This window comes from Podarcis cretensis, assembly GCF_951804945.1.
Source record: "Podarcis cretensis genome assembly, chromosome: 2".
In the NCBI taxonomy this organism is placed as follows: domain Eukaryota; kingdom Metazoa; phylum Chordata; class Lepidosauria; order Squamata; family Lacertidae; genus Podarcis; species Podarcis cretensis.
Window position 1 is genome coordinate 20,622,517 of NC_137171.1, and position 23,715 is coordinate 20,646,231.

The 23,715-nt window shown below is 45.4% G+C and overlaps 2 protein-coding genes and 1 long non-coding RNA gene across 12 annotated transcripts in view; 2 read left to right on the forward strand and 1 right to left on the reverse strand.

Moving 5' to 3' along the window:
- RNF135 (ring finger protein 135) overlaps nucleotides 1–23,715 on the forward strand; it is a gene marked incomplete at its 5' end in the record, with an annotated part of 230,923 nt that overhangs the window by 114,015 nt on the left and 93,193 nt on the right. The gene's annotated exons all lie outside the window — the stretch shown is intronic.
- RHBDL3 (rhomboid like 3) overlaps nucleotides 1–23,715 on the forward strand; it is a 133,418-nt gene that overhangs the window by 25,739 nt on the left and 83,964 nt on the right. The window lies entirely within an intron of this gene.
- LOC307210157 overlaps nucleotides 22,595–23,715 on the reverse strand; it is a 53,774-nt gene continuing 52,653 nt past the window's right edge. Inside the window, exons 2-3 of the long non-coding RNA XR_013835884.1 lie at nucleotides 23,135–23,476; nucleotides 22,595–22,738 (exon numbers count right to left, since the gene is read on the reverse strand). This is a non-coding gene — a long non-coding RNA (uncharacterized lncRNA). The remainder of the gene's footprint in view (nucleotides 22,739–23,134; nucleotides 23,477–23,715) is intronic.

Genomic DNA, 23,715 nt, shown 5'->3' on the forward strand with positions numbered 1-23,715 from the left:
TGTGTAATTCATCTTGTTTGCTGCACCTCTGGTTTGTAAAAAGTTTCTACTCTCATTAAAAATATATGAATCTTCTCTCCCTTCCGTCTCTCAAGTGCATGGGAATAAATCTCACATGTAGGATTGTCTGTGCAGGGGGGGAAGTGAATGATGCTAGATGTGATTGAAATCAAATTGCACTTGGATAATATTACTTCCATTTGTTGACTGGGTTTTTCACTGTTTTTAATGTGTGGGGAATGAGGTTTTGTGTGTGTCTTGATGGCACCTAGTATATAGGTGTTTCCATTTCAGATTAATATGTCATCAACTCTCCTCCCCGCCCCGCACCAGCCCATCCATGTGCTCTTAACCGATGCATTGCTCAGCACACACTGCATCCTCCACGTGCAAGTCCATTAAAGCAATATTAAATTTTAAAGCTTGTGCATAGGTTGGCTGGAAATCCTGCACACACATCTTGGCCACGTATTGTTATGCAAGTCAGCTGTGTGCTTAAAGTCTCATTCCTCATGGCTGGCCTATTGTCCAGGGGATGGTCCTGTCTCTATAGGAACAGTGCCAGCTGGCTAGCTAGCTGAAGCAATGTCAGTCTTTTCTTTGAAGGCCAGTGCTTATGCCTGCAGGGGCAGCATATTATTGTTCCATTTCCTTTCTTTCTTTTTTTTAATCATCTGTTCTTGCCATAATAGCACAGTGCTATGATAGCAGGATTTCCAAACGGCTGGGAACTACTCTAGAATAACTGTGTTTTACAGCACTGTATTTTGCTGCTGTGTAACCACTGTCACTCTTACTAGCTAAGCAAATGTTTTAGTAACCTGGTGACAGATGATAGGGTTGGTTGGGTGTGTGTGTTTGGTAGCGTGTGTGTGTGGAGCGGTCTCCCTCAGGAGGTTGTGGACTCTCCTTTCCAGGAGGTTTTTAAGCAGGTGTTGGGTGGCCATCTGTCACGGATGCTTTAGTTTAGATTTCTGCATTGCAGGGGGCTGGACTAAATGGCCCTTAGGATCCCTTCCAACTCTACAATTCTATGGTTCTATGATTCCCATAAGGATTGCTGGGAACTGTGCTTTGTTAAGGGTGCTGAGAGTTGCTAGACCTCCTACACCCCTCCCAGAGCTACAGTTCCCAGAGTGATTCAGCAATAAATCCTCCATTCACAGGGAACTCTGGAATTGTCAGATGATAAAAAGTAGTTTGATGGTGTGAACAGACAAACAGGATACCTGAGCATGACAATGTTGGTCAGGGCAAAGGTGGGGCTTGACTAGAGTTCTAGGACCTTGGATAGCTCCAAGCATGCAATTCAACTCTGTGATTTGTGCAACCCGGTTTGTACAGGACTACAGTGGTGCCCCGCAAGATGAATGCCTCGCAAGACGGAAAGCCCGCTAGACGAAAGGGTTTTCCGTTTTGGAGGTGCTTCGCAAAACAAATTTCCTATGGGCTTGCTTCGCAAGACGAAAATGTCTTGCGAGTTCCTGCGGGTTTTTTTCCTTCCCCCCCCTTTTTCTAAGCCACTAAGCCGCTTATCAGCTGATCCGCTAAGCCGCTTATCAGCTGATCCGCTAAGCCGCTTATCAGCTGATCCGCTAAGCCGCTTATCAGCTGATCCGCTAAGCCGCTTATCAGCTGATCCGCTAAGCCCCTAATAACGCTAATCCGCTAAGCTGTCAAAGGGCTTGCTTTGCAAGACGAAAAAACCGCAAGACGAAGAGACTCGCGGAACGGATTCTTTTCGTCTTGCGAGGCACCACTGTAGAAACATTTTTTTTTTTTAAGTTTCTCAGGATTCCAGGCTTTTGTACCAAAGCCCATATTCCATATCATATATTTTGTGCTTGCAGAACACCAGGAAGTGTATAATATATATTGCAACACCCCTTCAGTTATTTACTTAATGGATAGTGTATGTGTATTTTAAATTTGAATGCAAGCTTCATGAAAAGTTTATGTGTTGATGGAAGAAATTGTACAGCAACTTCGGGCAATTCCTCTAGCAGATAAGACTCTTATGGAACTGCACCATGTCGGAAAAAGATATAACAGATTTGCATATTCATTATAAATGGGGTGCAAGTTTATTGACTCTGTGCTATTGCTGAGGGGATTAACAGAGACAAAGGTCCCCACGCAGAAAGTGCTATAAAAGTATTTGCCTGGGCACGAATAAAACCTGAAATGTTAATGTGTGAACTGTTTGATCATACATCTCACACACCAAGCAAGAGTGTGGTTGTTGTTGATATGTAAAAAACCAATATATGCATGCTGCCATGACTGCACTCTGGGATTAAGAAGAAAGAATCCAATCAAGAATGAAGGTTGAATGGGCAGAATTGGTGTGAAATCAATTATAGCTGCAAGAGGCAACTGTCAAGGAAGGTGGTGAAGCTAAGTGGATGGTGCTGATGCATGAAAACAAGAGATGGTAGGAACCCAAGGCAAAGCACAGTGTGAAACAAACATGGGGTTCCCAACCCTATTTGTCCCCTTTTAGCTATTCTCACCTGTTGTTGTTTTTTCTTAGATAAGCTTTGAGAGGGAGGGGAATAACTGGGAAGGAGTGATGTGAGAATGGTTTCAGCATCTGTCCCTCATCTGCCAGTTCCCTCCCACAGGAGTATAGATTATTATTATTACAGTGGTACCTCAGGTTAAGTACTTAATTCGTTCCAGAGGTCCATTCTTAACCTGAAGCACCACTTCAGCTAATGGGGCCTCCCGCTGCTGCTCTGCCGCTGGAGCACGATTTCTGTTCTCATCCTGAAGCAAAGTTCTTAACCCGAGGTACTATTTCTGGGTTAGCGGAGTCTGTAACCTGAAGTGTCGGTAACCTGAAGTGTATGTAACCCAAGGTACCACTGTATTATTAGTATTAGTATTAGTATTAGTATTAGTATTATTTCGCTGCCCATCTGGCTGGGTTTCCCAACCACGCTGGGTGGCTCCCAACAAAATATTAAAAACATGATAAAACATCAAACATTAAAAACTTCCCTCAACTGGGCTGCTTTCAGATGTCTTCTCAAAGTCAGATAGTTGTTTATTTCCTTCACCTCTGATGGAAGGGCTTTCCACAGGGCAGGCGCCACTACTGAGAAAGCCATCTGTCTGGTTCCCTGTAATCTCACTTCTCACAATGAGGGAACCGCCAGCAGGCCCTCGGAGCTGGACCTCAATGTCCGGGCAGAACAGTGGGGGTGGAGACGCTCCTTCAGGTATACTGGGCCAAGGCCATTTAGGGCTTTAAAGGTCAGCCCCAATACTTTGAATTGTGCTCAGAAACGTACTGGAAGCCAATGTATGTCTTTCAGGACCGGTGTAATATGGTCTTGGCGGCCACTCCCAGTCACCAGTCTAGCTGCCGCATTCTGGCTTAGTTGCAGTTTCCAGGTCACCTTCAAAGGTCACACATTGAAGTAGTCCAAGCAGGAGATAACCAGAGCATGCACCACTCTGTCGAGACAGTCTGCGGGCAGGTAGGGTCTCAGCCTGTGTTCCAGATGGATGTATGGGTGCAAAGAAACTGTACAGAGGTTAAATTCACATTGGTTTGCCACTTTTGCTTCTGCCCCACCCCCCCTCTTGTGGTCTCTGGAAAGCGAAGCAGAAAGGAACAAAAAAGGTTTTCCCCATCCCTTGGCTAGACGAACCAATAGCCTGACTTGGTATGAGACATTTTGAAATGCATTGGATTTGATCGTTTGGCCGTTCTCTCTTTAAAGGCACTTTGACACTCACTCGCTGAACTCTTTCTGTGGTTGTACAACAAGTAATGAGCTGCTGTTGCATATGCAGTAGGCAGTTTCTCACAAACAGTGGTGAGCAGTCAATTGCCATACTTTAGGGTGCAGGGTCGCGGGTTGCTGCCAGTGCGTTATTCTGCATTGTGTTGCAGCCAGCAGATCCCTGGCTTTGAAGATCTGAGAAACGAGAGACCACACACCATGCTCCCAGGCTGCCTGAGGTTTCCTTTACTGGCAAGAAAACAGATTGTGTGAGTGAGCGAGTGCATGTGCAGCTGCTCAGTACAACAGTAAGTGGATGCTGGAACAATCCTCAGCTTTTAATTTGGGCCTGGTAGTGCAGCTTGCCAAGTATGTCGCTAAATAAATAGCAGGGTGAAGACCTAGTGGCTTAGATCCGATTAACCTTTATAACATCCTCCTGTGTCTTAGTTGGATTAGCTGCGGTTTTATTATTATTATTAAGAGATGCTTATCTTAGTGACATTTGATGCAAGGGAATTGTCGTGGTTGTAGTACCTGAGGACAGAAATATATTCTGAAGCAACGGAATTGCTTTTGTGCAACACAGCTAGTTGGGCGACGTCTGCCTTTTTGTTGCTTCTTCGAGCTTTTGAGAGCTAAAGCTTACGAACATTAATAGCAGTCAAAAATAGATCTCAGTAAGGGGGTGACCAGCTTTATTAAAACGAATACAAAGCTGCAAAAGAAGTCGACCTCTTTGATCAGTGGCAGAGACTGAGAGAGATGCCTTGGTTTTGGATGCAGAGTTGATGAAAATTTAAGATAACAATTTAGCACGCAATACTCCCCCGCCCCCCGTAAACTTGGTTTCCCCTTTTAAAAATACGTTTAGAACTTTGAAACTACAGTCGTACCTCTTGCTTACGTATCCCTCTGGATACGTAAACTTTGGGTTGCGAACGCAGCAAACCTGGAAGTGTATATATCTGGGTTTTGCCGTGCGACATACACAGAAGCGCTCTGTGCACAGCGCGTGTGCGCAGAAGCGCTCAGTCGCGCCACATTCGTGCATGCACAGAAGGGCACCTCCAGTTACAAGGTTTTTGGTATTTGGCCGGGCCTCCAGAACAGATCCCGTTCGTAACCTGAGGTACCACTGTACTCATTCTTTAGTGTGGTATCTTGTCTGTATCCAGGCTGATGACTGATTGATCAAGCACATAACAGAAACTGCCACTTTATCGTTGTCCATCACTGCACTTTGGGTAGGCAACATTGTACAAATAGTCCAGAAACTGTGGCTTCACATTGTTTCCCAGGAGGGAGGAGTCTGTTCTAAAGGACTAGATGTACAGGCAGCAACTGTTTTAGACATGTCCACATGTAGGTCCTTTTGGACCCGGAAAGGGTGAAATAGAATCCCCTTGTGAAATGCTCTCCAACTGTACATTTCTACCAGTTCCTGTGCCTTTAATGGCAGCTTGAACACTTGAAGGGCCTTCTTGCAATTATGAAAAAGCAGAGCCCTCCTGCAGGCCCCCCATCTGTCTTGCAATGTTATACAACTCCTGGGGCCTCTACCAGTGTCCCCCATCAAGTGAGGATGTCTGAACCAGGCAGAGGGCCTTCTTGGTGGTGGCGCCCGCCCTGTGGATGTCAGATCAATAAACAACTATCTGACACCTGAAGGCAGCCCAGTTTGGGGAGGTTTTTAATGTTTGATGTTTTATTGTGCTTTTAATTCTGTTGGGAGCTGCCCAGAATGACTGGGGAAACCCAGCCAGATGGGCGGGGTATATTATTATTATTATTATTATTATTATTATTATTATTATTATTATTATTTATTTATTTATTTTATTTTGAAGAGGGGATGTTTAGAGCTTTACACCATGCACAGCTAATCTGTGGCCTCCCTATGTTGTTGGACTACAACTCCCATCAGCCCCAGCCCTCATGGCTGATAGTCAGGGATGATAAGGCGTCATAGCCGAGCAGTTGATGCCTGGATAGCTCAGTTGGTTAGAGTGTGGTGCTGATAATGCCAAGGTTCCAGGTTCAATCCCCGTATGCGACAGCTGCAAATTCCTGCATTGCAGGGGTTGGACTAGATGATCCTCAGGGTCCCTTCCAACTCTAAAATTCTATGATTCTCTGAAATGTCAGGAGGGCCACAGATTCCCCACACTTGGGTTGCACAGTTTAGTAGAGTTCCAGATCACCGGGAAGCCCCTCTTGAGATACCCATGCTCAGCATATGGATGGCAGGAGCTGGGAAATAGGCCTTTTTCTCTCCTCCCCCTTTTTTTTGAAGCGCCAGAAGCACAGCCCAATCATTTGGAGCCCAATTAATGTGCAAAGCATGTGAAGTGGGGGGGGGGCAAGCATTTCTCTCCAGTGTCTGATTTTAAAGGCAAGGCAGAAAATCAGGCTTTCCCCCTCTGATCAGGTAGTAACTCCAAGGGTGGAGATGTAATTTAGAGCGGGGTGAGCTCCCGTTGCCTGGTCCCTGCTCCTGCCAACCTAGCAGTTCGAAAGCACATCAAGTGCAAGTAGATAAATAGGTACCGCTCTGGCGGGAAGGTAAATGGCATTTCCATGTGCTGCTCTGGTTCGCCAGAAGGGGCTTAGTCATGCTGGCCACATGACATGAGCTGTACGCCGGCTCCCTTGGCCAATAAAGCGAAATGAGCGCCGCAACCCCAGAGTCGGTCACGACTGGACCTAATGGTCAGGGGTCCCTTTACCTTTACCTTATAATAGGTTGAGCCTTGTAAATTGTGCAGTGAATAAAATGCTAGATAAAGGCTTCAGTCACCTGGTTTGAAATCCCAGCTCAGCTGCGTGGCCCTGGGGCCCTTGCTCCACTTCTGACTCCTTGGAAACCTTTCCTCCCGGTTCCCCCAGCTTGCTTATTAAATTGAGATACGCTGGATGTTAATTTCCCTTTTTAGGGATTGATTTATTCATGTAGTTCTTGTCCATTGACCCCCACAGCAGCTTGCAGACTGGGTATGCAAATTGCTAGCTACATAGGATGACTGATCCGTTAATAAATGGGATCTGATGCCCGTAAAGAGATAACTAATGTTGAAGTAATCGCTGTGAGGTAATAGCTTTTTAAAATTATTTTTTAAGTTGCCTGTGGACCTTTCCTGCTTGGCATTCCATGTTTCGGGTTATCTCATTATAGGAACACTAAAGACAAAAGTGAGCAGATGGTTTTTGTGCAGTCTTCTCTGGTGCTTGCCATCCTTCCCATGTTCAGTGGGTCCACTGTTGGCTTTCAGAGATCTGATAATGACTTGAAACAAACAAGAGCGAAACCAATTAGATTTTGTGCCAGGTCAGAGGTTGGGTGGAGTGAAACAGCATTATTTGAGGAAGGGCAATTCCTGCTGCTACCACCATTGCTTCTGCTGCTGCTGTTGCTACTAATCAGTTAATTAATATACTGCTTGGTGCCACAGTTAGGGTTCAAAATGAGTTCCGAGTATAAAAACCAGTTGCTCAAGCATTGAAATATAGACATCCACAATTCAAGGATGCAATAAATCAATCCCATTGAAACATACAGTTTCATTCTACTGTTGGTACTGATCATAGGGATGTGAGGAAGCTTGGGATGATGGGAGTTGTAGGCCAGAAAACATCTGGAGGGCCGAGTTTGCCCTATGCCCGGTTTAGAGGGTGTTTGAAGGCTTTTTCAATAGTGTTCCCAATGCGCAGTGCCTAACCCCATGTAAACGGGCAGTTGCCTGTAGGTCATTGCACAGCAGCAAGCCTGACATTGCCCCTGAGTGTACACTTCATTATGTGACCCTCGCAGTGTGCCTGTACAATACCCACCTGCTTGTTACATTCAGACTTCATATTTTTGCATGTACAGGTAAAAAAGCTTATAGGTGGAACAGCCCTGATGTGAACCACCTGTTTGCTATAAGTTTGCAAGGTGCTGTATTTCTCCCCTCCATGTATTTATTATTAATATTATACCATGTCTGCAACATACAGGGAAAACAACAATGAGAAATGAGGCTTGAATTGTGCAGAGATTAAACTGACACTGTCAATTCAAGGAGGAGATGAAATAAAGCTTACCCTGTCGAAACTTACAACTTTCTGACTCAAGAGTGTGACAACTGCAGTATGATAATGTTACAAAAGAAAAGTACTGACTTGTGATTTCAGGCTGCAGGAAGATAAATCAATCCCTTCTTCCCAGTCCAAGTGATGTGCAACCCTTCAACTCAAATATCAGAACAGTTACAAAACGATAAAAGGTTTTACAACAGAGAGGTCTCAATGGTATGCACATGTAATAATAAAGGGATACCAGATTGCCACTGAAAGATTCTGTGTTTCTACCACTGAGGGAGACCAAAGTGTTACTTGTTCAAAGAAAAAGAAAAAAAATATTTAGAAGCTAGAGATGTTCTTGCTGCCATCAAAAATATTTTTTAATGTAAGTCATCTCTGGCTTTCTAGGATCTGAGGAAAAAAGAGACGCCTCGGGGGGGGGGAACAGGCGGGTTACTGTGGCTTGGATTAAATTATGGCAATTCGTGCAAAGAAGGTTTCTGCTCACCTGCAGTTGCTTCTGACCCCTGAAAAAAACTCTCCGGAGGGTTGACCAATTAGTTGGGGATGGGAGGCAGGAACTCCTGGGCCAGCAGGTATTGTCCACAGCCAGTCTTAGGTCCTAAGGTAATTTAAGGACATTCATTGGGAGGAAAGTTTGTTGTCATAAGAACATATATGAAGAGCCCTGCTGGATCAGAAAAGTGGCCCATCTAGTCCAGCAACATATTCTCACAATGGGCAGCCAGATCCCTGTGTGAATTCTGCATGCAAGGCTTGAGTGCCACCATGCTCTCTCCAGATGTAATTTCCAGCAACTGATCTTCAGAGGCAAGCCACCTCTGATGCTACTCTCTAGCAGCTATGGTGGCTCATTTACCAGAAGTAATGGATTTAGTATTAACTCTGGAAGTGTATGACCAAACCAAGCCTCCTGATGTATATGTTGGTCTAGGAGGCTTAGTTTGCTTAGAATACACTTCCAGAGTTAACACTAAAGTCATTACTTCTGGTAAATGAGCCACCATAGCTGCTAGCGGGTTGTGAGAATTTGTGTCCCTGGGCTTTTAGACTCTTCTACCCATGTTCTCTTTGAAACCAAAGGGGCACATTAGTTGCCAGATGTGAAATATATGGACACTATTTTCAGCTCTCCTATCCCACTATGTTATCCATCCTGGTTGGGAGCCATAGATAGCCTTAGCCTTTGTAAATTTGTGCCCCACCCCCCAAAAACCCTCCTGTGCCCCTTCCTACATGGTTGGGAGGGCACAGAGAAAGGAGGGGGACCGCAAACTTCTGTAAGTTAACTTCAGGAAGTTTCTTTAGGGATTCAAGCATGCATTTTTAATTTTGCTCTAAGTGTTGCTCTAGAAAGCCCTGCGTTTTACACACTCCCACCACAAATGCGAACAAGTGCCTTTCTGTATTGGCCTCCGATTGCTGAGTGTGCTGCTGAAGCCTACACGCTGTAGGCTGTCGATATGCTGCAACTTTATTACTTTTTTAAAAAACAAAATTCTTTATTACTATTTTTTAAATGTCCACCTCCCACTCAGTCCTCCCACAAGCTTTTCATTGTAACACTGGTACTGGCGCATTTATGTTTTCTGTCTGAATTGTTTTGGGGTTGTGTTGATACGGCAAAGGTCTGCAACAAAAAGACCACCGGGCAGTGGCGGGTAGGGTCCCCCCCCCACAGTCTGCCTCCATTCATAAGCGGCTGTGGTGGGTGGGAAAGGGTCTTGTTTGCATGACAGGATTTAAGATGAGGTTACTTTGTTTTGTTTTGAGGTTTTGTTCCAGGGCTGCTGTGCCGACCCCTGAGGGTATATGACAATACAAAGCCCGCACATGAGATTTCATAGGGCTAGAGCTGCGGAGGGTGGGAGGGAGGGAGGAGTGGAAGAAAATAAACGGCAGAAGGAGAGTTTCTCTCCAGCAGATGTGGCCACTCAAAAGGCAGCCGGTGCCCCATCTATCACTCCAGGAGATGAAGGGTTTTCATCTTTCTCTCCTTTTCACAGCTCCAGTTAATGATTATCAATACGACGACGGATGGGAAATGGAGAGAGAGGGTTGTTTTGGCAGCCCCAATAAAATATGCGAATTCTTCTCCTCGGTGGCCTCTCCTCTCACCTTCCCTGCCATGGGTGTGCACTCTCAAGCTTTGGAGGCAGAATGCAAACTGGCAGAGCATTGCTCCCCCCAAAGAATCCTGGGATTTGTAGTTCATTAAGGCAGAGGGCCTTCTGGGTTGTGGCGCCTGCCCTGTGGGACGCCCTCCCATCAGATGTCAAACAGATAAATAACTATTTGAGTTTTCGAAGACATCTGAAGGGAAGTTTTTAATGATGTTTTACCAGGTTTTAATATTTTGTTGGGAGCTGCCCAGAGTGGCTTGGGCAACCCAGTCATTTGGGCAGCATATAAATAATAAAAAAATTATTATCATTATTATTAGTAGCAGCAGCAGCAGTAGTAGTACTGAGAGTTGTCTGATGTGCCAGACCTCTGTCTTGCCTCAGTTATGGACTGGATGAGAGTTAAGAAATTAAAGCTCAATCCAGATAAGACTGAGGCATTGTCAGTGTGCAGTCCCTAGACCGGATGGATGGATGGGAGGTTGTCTGCTCTTGATGGAGTTACTCTCACTCTGAAGGAGCAAGTACGCAGCTTGGGGATACTTTTGGATCCATTACTATTGCTTGAGGCTCAGGTGGCCTCAGTGACCCTGAGTGCCTTCCATCAGTGCCTGTTGGTGGCTCATCTGCGGCCCTATCTGGACAGGGATAACCTAATGTAGATTGTAAACCACTTGGAGATTTTTTTTTCCCTTGAAAAATGTAAAGCGGTACAGAAATTAAATGAAATGAATAATAATAATTTCTGTCATCTATGCTCTTGTAACCTCTCCGTTAGTTTACTGCAACATGTTATATGTGGGGCTGCCTCTCAAGATGGTTTGGAAACTTCAGCTGGTGCAGAATTTGGGGCCCAGGTTGCTTACTGGGGCGCAAGGCATTTTGAGAATATAACACCAATCTGGGCCTGACTTCACCGCTAGCAGTTGGTTTCTGGGACCAATTCAAAATGCTGGTTTTTGACATGCAAAGCCTTAAATGGCTCAAGACTGCCTCTCCCCGTATGACCCGACCCAGGTCCTATGATCATCTTCTGAGGCCCTTCTTCATGTTCCTCCTCCATGGGCTATTTCTATGGTGGCTTCCCATTTGTGGAATGCTCTCTCCAGGGAAGCTTGCCTGGGGCCTTGGTTACATATCTTTAGCGGCCAGGCAAAAACATCCCTCCCCTCTTAGACCTTTGACTAATTAAACAATTTATGGCCTTTCTGGGAGCTGTATGGTTTTTGTTTGTTACTACGTTGTGTGTTGATATTGCAAACTGCCTATTCCCCTCACAAAGCTACAGTTCCCAAAGTAGCTTAACAGTCAATCCCTCTTCCCTCAGGGAACTCTGGGAAATGAAGTTCTGAGAAGAGAACATGGGTCTCCTAACAACTTTCAGCACCATTACTTCCCAAAATTCTTCAGGGGAAGCCATGGCTGTTTAAATTGGTATCATTGTGCTTTAAATATATATTCTTCTTCTTTGGCGATCACTCGTGGCCGAGTAAGATTGTCTTCCATGAACACGGTCTTAACAGTGAGTCTGTAAGTGACTGTGAAGGCCAATTCTGGATCCACACATCCTTCCACAGTGGGGACATAGATTTCTGGACAGGAGTTGATCACGGTGAGGGTTTGCCAAATGTGCCTTCCACTTAGCACGTTTCTCCCTTTCATCCTGAGTTCAAGCATCTTCAGTGTCCATGACACCTTTGGTCAAGGCTGTTCTCCAATTAATTCTTTGGGGAAAGCCATGGCTGTTTAAATTGGTATCATTGTACTTTGAATATATTGTGTGGTAGTGGCCTGGCATCTCCACATTCCACCAAGGCCTTTGTTTCAAAGCTGTTGCCCCACATGCCAGAGTTCTATTTCCTCAAAGCAGCGCTTTTCCTCTTGGCCAGTGATGCTGAAATGCTACTGAAATAGAAATGTATGGGGGAGTTGGAAGACTTAAGTAAAATCTGACCCAGGTAACCTGCTGTAACCTTGGCTGCCCTTCCTTGGAGATTAGTCAGGGTAGAAAGATTTCCTTTTCAATTGCAAAAACACCCAACTGTCTCCATTACAAGGTGCCAGCGGCTGGTCTGTCTGTCTCTTGACAGTACAAGTCTCCTTCGGTTGACAAGTGTGTTCACAACTCCCTGTTCTGAAAAAATAAAATAAAACCCACCTCTACTTGGCTGAATCATGGTTCCAAAATGTTTTAGTTGGTTTTATACTCCTAGTGTATTCAAACTATTAGAAGCTACAGTACCTGCCACTGTCACTTCAACCTGCTATCAAAGAACTATTGAGATACAGAAGGAGTGGGGGATGATATCTAGATATCTATATCTGTAGCATTGCTGTCTGTGTACTGACTCTGGTGGGAGGGAGGAAATAACCCATCATTACCATGTCTGGGAAATTCCCTGAAATTGAAGGGTTTCATGGGCATGGTTGTAATTGACCTGAGCTCTGTATGTGCCAACTTGTACAGGCAGATGACAAGTTTGAGAGGTGTGCGTGTGATCAAATTTTCGTTCGCTTTAAACTTTACACAAATAGGGTACTTTTTTTGGGGGGGGGTAATCCTCATTCCATGTACCGTGATATATGCCACCACGTATTGGGTATTATCAAGATTACAAACTTCAGGATGACCATATCTCATCTTTACAAGAATGCTGTGAGGTCACATAAAGGTAAAGGGACCCCTGACCAATAGGTCCAGTCGTGACCGACTCTGGGGTTGCGGTGCTCATCTCGCTTTATTGGCCGAGGGAGCCGGCGTACAGCTTCCGGGTCATGTGGCCAGCATGACTAAGCCGCTTCTGACGAACCAGAGCAGCGCACGGAGACGCCGTTTACCTTCCTGCCGGAGCGGTACTTATTTATCTACTTGCACTTTGAGGTGCTTTAGGAGCAGGGACCGAGCAATGGGAGCTCACCCTGTCATGGGGATTCAAACCGCCGACCTTCTGATCGGCAAACCCTAGGCTCTGTGGTTTAACCCATAGCACCACCTGCGTCCCTGTGAGGTCACATAGAGAGGACTAAAAGCCCAAAGTCATTCAGTGGCAGGAATTTGGCCCCAGGCCATGCTGCAGAGCCTGTGGCAGACTGGGGTGTGGGTGTGGTGAATGCTATTATGGGGGGTGGGGGGTGGGCTGGTAAGGGGGCTTTGGGCAGTGCATGACCTGGCCAACCATTGGTGCCCAGTTGCGTACCCACTAAACTCAACCATTGGTGCTCAGTTGCATACCCACTAAACTCCACTAGTTGTGACTCAGTTGCCTTTGCCCTGGGCTTCCTTTTCCTCCCTTCCCAGCTGTTTATCGCTTGCCTGCCTTCCTCTCTCACCCCCTCTGCTCACTGACTTGCCCCCCCCAGTACATCTCCGTCTCCTTCTTTGTATTTGTTGGCTCCACTGCTTCCATTCCCGTATATTAAACACCTTTGGGACTCGTCATTCAGAAGACTTCACACCCTAATTATTCCTTCCCGGATCCTGAATTGTTTTTCATGCTCTCAGCCTCCTTTTATTTTCCTGCTCAGTAAATGTTTGCCCACTAGTAAAATGTTGTGAAGAGCCCGCTGAAACTCTCTCAATTACCTGCTGCTTTTTCTTTGCTTTTGCACAAGAAGATTAGCTGAGCTATGTGATTTGCGGTAGTTGTGGATGCATGGACTTTTCTGAGAGTCATCTAGATTTTGGAGTAGCTGGAGATGCTAGGGTTTGAACCTAGGTCCTTCTGCCTGAAAAGCATGGAATCATAGAAGCGTAGAGTTGGAAGGGACCCTGAGGATCATCTAGTCCAACCTCTGCAATGCAGTAATATTCAGCTGTCCTGTACGGGGATCAAACCTGCAACCTTGGTGTTATTAGCACCATCCTCTAACCAACTCATCTAATTAGTGAGGCATGCACTCTTCCCCTGAGCCATGAGTTCTCTTCTGTATGTTCCCCAATCATGCACTCTCTGTGTACAGACTAGGCCAAAATATTATAACTGATAGATGAACAAAATGGATTTTGAAGTGGGAATGACCTTGACTTTCCTGGGACTCCTATGAACCAGGGTCCTGCTTGGGGAGATGGGGCACTCTTTTTCTTTTCTCTAGAAGCACGCTATGAAGCGCCCTAGAACCTGTCTGCATATTGCATAACTAGTCAGCGGTCTGTTTCCAGGCACAATTCAGAGCCCTGCTTTTGACCTCTAAAGCTCTATATGACCCGAGCTATTCAAAGGACTGTATTTCCTCATATGAACCTGCCTGGGTTTTGAGTTCTTTTGGGGGAGGCCCTTCTCTTGGTCCTGCCACCCTCCCCGGCATGCTTGGAGGGGGACACAAGAGAGGGTCTTTTCGGTGTCTGCTCCCAGACTTTGGAATTCCCTCCCTAGAGAAGCCAAACTGGCTCCCTCCTTGTTGTCCACCTTCCGACAGGGGAATACTTTATTTTTCCAACAGGGAGCTGCTTTTATAATGAAAAAGCTGGTGCTGTGCTGTTTTTATTGCAATTATGTGTATCGTTTTAATCGATTTCTGTAGATAGAATTAAAACTATCTGTGTTTAATTGTTTTTTTAATTATTTTTTCCATATTTTTAGCAGCTCTTATTTTTTATCTGCAAGCCTCCTTGAGTCATGTGAGGGGAAAAGGCAGGGCGTAGATAAAATGATGATGGTGGTGGTGATGATGATGATGCAGTTAGATCATTTTGGACTCTGAACTTAATGGTCCTACCAGTGTGGCTGGATGTGGGTGTCTTTTGTTGGCAGTGTGTATTACTTCATTTCAAATGTTGTAAAGCCCCCCATCACAATTTATTCAACACCTTTATAATGTTGCCAATTGTTAAAGAGGCAGGTGTTGCGAAATATCCTGCTTGCTTCTTGTTCAGACCCCCCCCCCCCGTTTTTTTAAGTATGCCTTCCCGCGACCTGATTTATCTCATTATTCATCTTGCAAATTACCATAAGGAGGTGCACGGCCAGAACCTTTCTTCATTTTCAGAGCTGACAATAATCATTCCTCTTCTATTTTCTGTCTCTCTGGTTGCTCTGTGCTTCCTGTGTAAGATGATATCTTTATGCCCAGACTGGCAGATGGAAAACCAAGAATCCGTTACATTTGCAATTATGATTTCCTAGTTGGCTTGCCTTGCCTCTGAAGCTACCCTATTGTGCCTTGTCAGTTTCTGCAGTGTGTGCCTTCTGGAGTTCCTCCCTAGTCCCCATGCCCTTCCGTTTCTTCTTCCTGCTATTCTGTCCTGCCCTCAATTAAAATAACCATTGCTTGGCATTGTATTTCCTGCATCCTGTAGATACCTGTAGAAAGCGTCCAAAAAACCTCCAGAGGGTCAGTATTAGCCCCATGGATCAACAGTTTGGGTTGTAAACATTTTTACATTTTGCTGCTGCTGTCTATTAAAACAAGATTCTCTTTTCTTTTTCCTGAGATAGAACCAGTTCATGTGAGCATTTTGTAAGGGGCAGCAAAGTGCAGATACAGTGGTACCTCGGGTTAAGTACTTAATTTGTTCCAGAGGTCTGTTCTTAATCTGAAACTGTTCTTAACCTGAAGCACCACTTTAGCTAATGGGGCCTCCCGCTGCTGCCGCGCCACTGGAGCACGCTTTCTGTTCTCATCCTGAAGCAAAGTTCTTAACCTGAAGCACTATTTCTGGGTTAGCGGAGTCTGTAACCTGAAGTGTATGTAACCTGAGGTACCACTGTACTGACCATGAGTTGTTTCCATTTGGTTCTAGAGAGTTTGGTTTGATTTGAGGGATATTCTGACTAGAATAGTTGGAACAAATAATAAAATTGCCTGTAAATAAAACCTTAAAAAATTTAGCACAATATGTGCAATTGCTAGATATAGATTAGCGAGAAGCTCAGTGCAAACAGGAAACACCAAACACATTGACTGCCTACTTCAACCCCCCAGGCTTCAGTCCTATATGCAGTTAAGCGAGAGTTACGGTAAGTCCTCAATAGAACTTACTTCTGACATATATTGGATTGTGGTGTAAGTGGAGCCCTACATCCAAATCAGTGACAAACCCAGCTGAAGCCCCAGGGTGGGAATGAGCAAAGAACTGTATTAAACGAGCAGCAAAAGTTATGTAAGAAGCAGGAGGCAATCCCATGATCTATATACATAGGAAGGAAATTGGTGCAACCACCATTAAGTCCCTGCTGTGTGCCATCTCAGATCTTGTATAAAAAAAGAAAAGCTATCAGGGATGCCTCCCTCAGGGATATAATTCTAGAGGTACAGATGAACCTATAGGAGAAGCACTCAAGCATTTTATTAATGCTAAATTGTATTTTTCCACATCAAATATTTCTGGAGTCCCATTTCCTCTGCTTTTTTTCTTTGCTTCCCCCCCGCCCCTGCCGAGTGACTGCCATGAGTGTTGAGTAGTGCACTAATCCCATGTTTATGCGGTGGCAAGCCTTGTAAACTTTGAGATCCAGTGTGTTGTAATAGTTAGAGTGCTGGACTGAGACCTGGGAGACCAGCATTCAAATCGCTACCAAGCCATAAAGCTAGCTCACCTTGGGCCAGTCACAGTCTCCCAGCCTAAGGGGCACATCTACACGTACCTTTTGGCCTGCGCTTCCTAAGTTCACAGGAAAACCTGCTCTTTAATGCTGAATTGGAACAAATGGCAATTCGGCTTTTCCTTAGATTGCTATTTGCTCTGATTTAGCGGTAGAGAGCGGGTTTTTGTGGGGAAAGTTCTGGGGCAAAAAAGAAAGGAAAGGGAAGGAAAGGGAGGGGAAGGGAAGGGAAGGGGGAAGGGAGCTTTAAATCACAGACCTGTGCTTGGAAGTGCAGCACGAAAGGATGTCTGGATGAGCCCTAACCTACCTCACAGGGTTGTTGTAATAATAAAAATTGGGGGGGGGGGACCAGGTACACCATCTTGAGCTCCTTGGAGGAAAGGTGGGATATGAAAGTAAACATAATAATAAGCAAGTGCTGTATTTAGTCATGTTTACATCTATGTAGGCATGGCTGCTTTAGAGCAGGCTGGGAACTTCTCCTGGGCCTTCGCTTCTTCTTGTGTGTGTGTGTGTTGTGTTGCCACTGAGCCTTTTTGTTGTCCTCTTGGTGAATGAGGATTTTGCCCCAAGTTCACTGGAGGCTGTGTTTGCTCAAGAGTTCATGAGAACTCGGTGGCGGAGAGCAGAGAAGGTGCCCGACATGAAGGGATTAAGAGGGGGGGTCTCTCTAAGACCCTAACACAGTCTGTCGCAGACAGCTTTTCTTGCTCCTGGATTAAGGTTCACGCTGTGTTGCTTGCCGCTCTTTTGAAAACCATGTCGAGTGATGTGGGATGCCACTCCGTCCCTGCAGTTGTATTTTGTACCATTCTGCTTCCCGTCTGCTTCATTTAGCCTCTCTCGCCTTTAGCCTTCCATTCAAGGAGCATCTTTCACTCCTCTCCCCATTCAGCTTTCCCTTTGCTGTCTTGCCCCTTGTTAAGACTCCGCAGCCTTCAGCACCATTCATCTCGTCCTCTGGCTCATTCACATTTCTGCTTTCCTTTACTCCATTCATATCCCACCGTCCGTCTGGCTGGCCAACCAACCAAAGGGCTTCTCTTCTTCCCGGGCTCACCACCCCCTTTGTCTTTTGGCAATCCCCTTAAACATCTGACAGCTGATAAGGCATGGGGTTTTGAGATAGGTTATTGTGCAGCCCCCTCTGCCCCCCTTCCAAGGGTCCTAGTTTATGCCTGGAATATGGGGCTAAATTTAGCATCATGCGTTAAACAACTTAAAATATTTCCATCTGTTTGTCCCGGTACGACAGTATAGAACTTGATTTCTTCTACACCTTTTTTGCTAGGAACTTGCAGTTTGCTATATAAATGCAAAGGGTGTGTGTGTGTGTGAGAGAGAGAGAGGGGGGGAGGGAGGGAGACAGACAGACAGAGAGAGAGAGAGAGAGTGAGTGATAAAATTCTCACCTTCAGAGGCAAAGGTACTGTCGTCTTAATTTCCTACTGAAACATGAAGCTGATATTTAAAAAAGAAAACAAAAAGATTAACTGAAGGCATCATCAGCCTGACTACCAGTAGAAATGTGAGATTTGTCACCAAAAGCTATGACTACTCAGCGAAAATCTATGTGTTCCATTACAACAGGAAAGGAAATGGTCTACTTTTATGTCACAATTTTATTTAATCATCTGTGAATTTTAAAGGTAGTTTTCAAACAGTAAATGGTTTACAAGATAGACTGTAGAGAATTCCTGCTGCTGAATAGGAGCATGGGGGGGGGGATTCTGTTATATTGTCCACTGTGAAATCCCTTTGGTGTATGGCAGCAAATTTCATGGTAATGTTTGCTTCGCTCCTGCTTTTTGATGTCCCTGTTATCCCAGTGAAGTATTGGTGTATCTCTGCATTTTATTGGAGACTTCATGGCTAGTACTCAGGACTGAGAAAACAAGTTGTGTGTGTGAGCAAGTAACATGGCGGGCAGGGTGTTCAGCTTTGGCAAGGGAGACCTGGGGTTCAAAAACATCACACTGTGGCCTTGGGCCCCTCCTAATCTCTGAGCCTTAACTCTGAGCTCTTTAATGCTGAATTGGAACAAATGGTAATTCAGCTTTTCCATAGATTGCCATTTGCTCCGATTTAACGGTAGAGAGTGGGTTTTTGTGGGGAAAGTTCTGGGGCAAAAAAGAATGAAAAAAAGAAAAAAGTGCTTGGACAGGGGAGCTTTAAATCACAGACCTGTGCCTGGAATCTTTGAGCAATGAAATCTCTCCTAACCAATATCCACACCTGCTTAGAAGACTTAGGAATTAAGTCAGCCACATACACTTGCCCCTGCTTGGTAGGGTGTTAATGTGTTCAGGATCATTGCTTCCATGTGTCTTTTTTCTGCACCTTCATTCACACATGAATGCTTTCAGTTTTATGCCTCTGAAATCCACCTCGATGCTTCCTGTGTTCATACTAGTGGATGGAGCTTGATGGGATGTATGTACACTGTGTGTTGTTCTTCCCTCCCCTCAATTAGTATTTCCCCACCCACCATAAATTCCACAAATCCAAGTTCGGTTGTAGGCCTTGGGGCAAGTATTGTATACCTTTGCAGCACACCTTTAACCCCTCCCAATAATTTTAATTTCTAAATATAAGTGTTTCAATCTACCAGATTTTCACAAAAGAGCTATCTATCATCTATCCATCTCTCCCTCCCTCTCTCTCTCTCTCTCTCTCTCTCTCTCTCTCAATATGTGTGTCACTGAGATCCATTGCGGGCATGCACACAGTAATTCATCTACCTGTACACATGCACCTTAAAAAGAACAAAAAACCCCCAAAAAGAAGCAGGAAAAAATTTGTGTCACTCTGAGCCAGGCAAGGATTTGAGATCACTGTCATGAAAAGTTGCCACTTCCTTTCCTCCCCTCCTGTTACCTGCAGAGGCAAGTTTTATTTTTAACACAGCTGTTTTGTGGAAAAGAAATTCTGCACAGGGTAACTGTTTTAAAAATACTGCAAATTTGCCTTCAGTGACAACCGGAGGTGGGGTGGAGAAAGGTAGGTTGCGTTCAGTCCTTTGGGCGGATGCAAACAAAATGGAAGAAGAGGATATTGTGATAGGTGGAATCCAATGAAACGTCGCTGCATACTTAAAACACAACAAAACTCCATCCACACAATGCACTGCAGTGTATCCACAGTCTATCACAATGCGATTTTATATTAGATTAACCCCCTCCCTGGGGACGCAGGTGGCGCTGTGGGTAAAAGCCTCAGCGCCTAGGGCTTGCCGATCAAAAGGTCAACCTAGCAGTTCCAAAGCACCCCCGGGTGCAAGTAGATAAATAGGGACCGCTTACTGGCGGGAAGGTAAACGGCGTTTCCATGTGCTGCACTGGCTCGCCAGATGCAGCTTTGTCACGCTGGCCACGTGACCCGGAAGTGTCTCCGGACAGCGCTGGCCCTCGGCCTCTTAAGTGAGATGGGCGCACAACCCTAGAGTCTGTCAAGACTGGCCCGTACGGGCAGGGGTACCTTTACCTTTAACTTTACCTACCCCCCTCCCTTATTGGTTTATCTGCACATGCTGTATTTGTGTGGATGCTGCATTTAAAAAATATAAAAAAAGGAAGAGGCGCAAACAGCTTCAAACCCACATTAAACTCCAGTGTGGACGAACCCCTAGTCTCAGTGGAGGAGATGTGTAAAGCCGTCACATGAGATACAGGCTGCTTTCAGAGGCTCTTGAGGTTCAAGCTGCTTCCATGGATTTTGAAACCCAACCCTTGGCAAAAACCGTATGGGGAACGTGATGAGAGCCTCTACCCAGTGCTGATTTCTGACCATGCCAAATTTCAGGTAGAGAAGCTATGGGATCACTATAGGACAAATGAGTGAACATTTCCAGAAGGACCTCTCAGAAAACAGCCGTTCTTTTATGCCCATAGTGTTTTCCAGAATAGCCTCTCTCAAATCATCTAAGTGTTAGTGCTGCCTCCCAGAAACCTAGGAGCGAAGATGGGTGGATTTTCCCCCCTCCTTATCAGCGATCAATAGCAGGTCATTCACTTGTAATTTAGGTTTCATCCACCACTTTTGACAGCCATGGCTTCCCTCAAAGAATTCTGGGAATTGTATAGTTTAGTCCTCACAGAACTTTGGTCTCATTGGCCCCCCTCTTTTACAATGTAAAGATGATTAATACTGAACTTACTACTGCGCTCCTGTTGTAGGGATTACTGAATTAATGTAAAGGAAGATATATTTTTTTAGCCTGCTATCCTAAATACAGTTCCTAGGGAGGAAACCTCGTTGAGAAAGACCCCAGTGGGACTTCCTTCTAAGTAAACGTGAATAGGATTTTGCTGTGTATATGCAAAGTGGTGCTCTTTAAATGGAAGGCGGCATGCTACAAGCAAGCCATTATCCCTCAGCCCCATCCGAAAAGTAGCATCGCCATCTCTCCCCCAGCATGAAGTTGCCAACCAATTGGCTTGGGGGGTTGCCTGGTCTGCCATAGCAAGCCTGAGCCTTTGCAGTCAGCAGGTGAAAAGCCTGTAGAGACTGAAGGCAGATCGTTTCTGGTTTCTCCATGTTCTGTTCGTTGGTATGTTTTTTAAAGCACAGGAGCAAAGGGCTTCAGCACACAAATTCTGCAGTGCAACCATAGTTCTTGCACCACCTCTTATGCTTCAGAAAGGCTGTCCATTAAAAACAAAAGCAAATAAATTATTGTTTAGCAAGGCACTAAGGTGAATGTTCCATCGGTGCAAGGATTTCTCTTCCCCACTCCATGCAAACCCTAAATCTGTTCCAGAGATTGCCCCAACACTCCAGAAAATATCTGGAGATAGCCCAGGCTTGTGGGGAGAAGGAGAGGAAGTCCCATTGCACTAGTGACAACCCTGGGACAAGTTCAGTTGTTTAGTTTAATGCTCCCCTTTGTGTGCATAAATGTTGGCCACCAACTTTTATTAAAACATTTTGCAAAAACAATGGTGAAACGGCTATAGCAACCAGAGGAGAAATGTCTTGGTTGACGATGTGTTCACCATCCGATGCGTAACTTCATAGCTACCTTTCAATTTACTCCATTTAATAATGTTGAAAAACTTGCTGAACTGGTGTTGCAGAAGTCTCCCTGGGACAGAAAAAGGGGGATGATAACTGAGAGCCTTTTCAGACCAGCCTTACAGCTCCTAAAATATGTATGTATATTTTCACTCTGACTTAGCCAAGTAAGAGTGGTTTGTTCCATACATTATCCTTTATTGTGAAGAGTCTTAAGAAGTGGCTGGGTGTAAGCATATGCAGCTGTCAGTGTGATTTACATGTTGTGTATTTGATCAAAGGACCTCTTCCTTGGACAGAGAAACTGTCCACTCCAATCTGTGCACAGAATGAACACTCCAGTGACATTGGGAGGGAGGGAGGGAAGATGAAGAAGAACACGAACCCCGAAGATGAGAAGCCATCTATTCCAGGCACACACAAACCCTCATTTAAAGGCGGGACTCAGAAAAGCTAGTTGGCCCCCATAAAACCTCCACTAGGGTTGTTTTCCATATCAATATGAAGAGGTAACAAAAGCAGGGGAAAGTGAGTAGTGCAGGCAGGATTTAAAATAAATAAATAAAATTTTCTGCCTCTTCAGATTTGGATTTAAAAAACAAAAGCTTATTGTTGCGGGGTGGGGAAATGGTGAATTAATTTTCTGCAGCTGCTCCTTTAGACCATAAGGGGAATATGTTGATGCAGCCTTTTATATGGGGCAATCTTCAGGGTTGACAGGAGGGGTTTCCCATTTAAATGGCCTTTGAGGCTGCCAGAATGGTTCACGTGATATTTTAAAAAACTGTAATAGAAAGCAAAATGGTTTTTCTGCTTCCCCCAAAAAAACTAGCAGAATAAGCATTCTTAGAGAAGATCTGTGCAAAGTCTCCACACGCCCAGATCTAAAGGGGAGAGAGAATTTTTCTCTTGGTGGGGAGCAGGGGTACAACAAGGCAGTGATTTCCATCCCACCTTGTTTTTGTCACAATTACCAACGTTCTCATTCCTCTGCAGTTTGGTTTCTGCCAAACATAATTGGCTTCACTGCCCACTATTTAACATAAGTTACATAATTTGCAAAGTTTATGTAATTTTTCATATAATGTACATACAGTGGTGCCTCGCAAGACGAACGCCTCGCAAAACAAAAAACTCGCAAGACGAAAGAGTTTTCCGTTTTTGAGTCGTTCCGCAAGACGAATTTCCCTATGGGCTTGCTTCGCAAGAAGAAAGCCCATAGGGAAATCTCCGGGGACCTCTTTTAAATGCTGGTGGTGGGGAGCAAAGCCTTTTGCCCCCCTCCGGCCTTCAGAAGAGGTCCAGGAAGGCCGGCGGGGGCCGAAAGGCTTTGCTCCCCACCGCCAGCATTTTAAAAGCGGTCCGGGATAGCAGGGAAGCGCGCTGCGCTTTCCCGCTATCCCGGACCGCTTTTAAAATGCTGGCCGTCGGGAGCAAAGACTTTCGCCCACCGCCTGCCTTCAGAAGACCTCCGCTGTCCCGGGGGCTTTTAAAATGCTGGGGGTCGGCAGCGAAAGCTTCGCTGCCGCCCGCCAGCATTTTAAGATCGCCCTGGGACAGCGGAGATTTTAAAATGCTAGCGGGCGACAGCGAAGCCTTCACTGCCGACCCCCAGCATTTTAAAAGCCCCCGGGACAGCGGAGACTGACCCTGCTCAGCAGCGAAGCCCTCCTGTCCCCGGAGCTTACGGGGCGGGAGGTGGGGAGAAGGGCTTTTCTTCCCACCGCCAGCCTTCAGAACAGCCTTCTGAAGGCTGGCGGTGGGAAGAAAAGCCCTTGTCTCCCCCCCCCCCCCAGCCTTCAGAAGTGGTCGGGGGACAGACTGTCCCCGGACCTGGTCTGAAGGCGGTTTCCATAGGAACGCATTGATTGATTTTCAGTGCATTCCTATGGGAAACCGTGCTTCGCAAGACGAAAAACTCGCAAGAAGAAAAAACTTGCGGAACGAATTAATTTCGTCTTGCGAGGCACCACTGTACCTGGGATTCATTTCAGTGCACAGTAAATACCAATTTTGAACAATAACAAAATTAGGTATTGTTCGCAGGCATAAAAAAAGCACAGCCATGATATGAACAATTGCGTTCACTTGGCTGATTTCCCTTTCTGACAATTGCAGATGTACACACAAACACAGTCATTTCTGCATCCTTTTCTGTTTTCATCAGAATCCATCCATATCCCTTAGTGGGAAGGCTGTTAAAAAGTGTGTGATGGC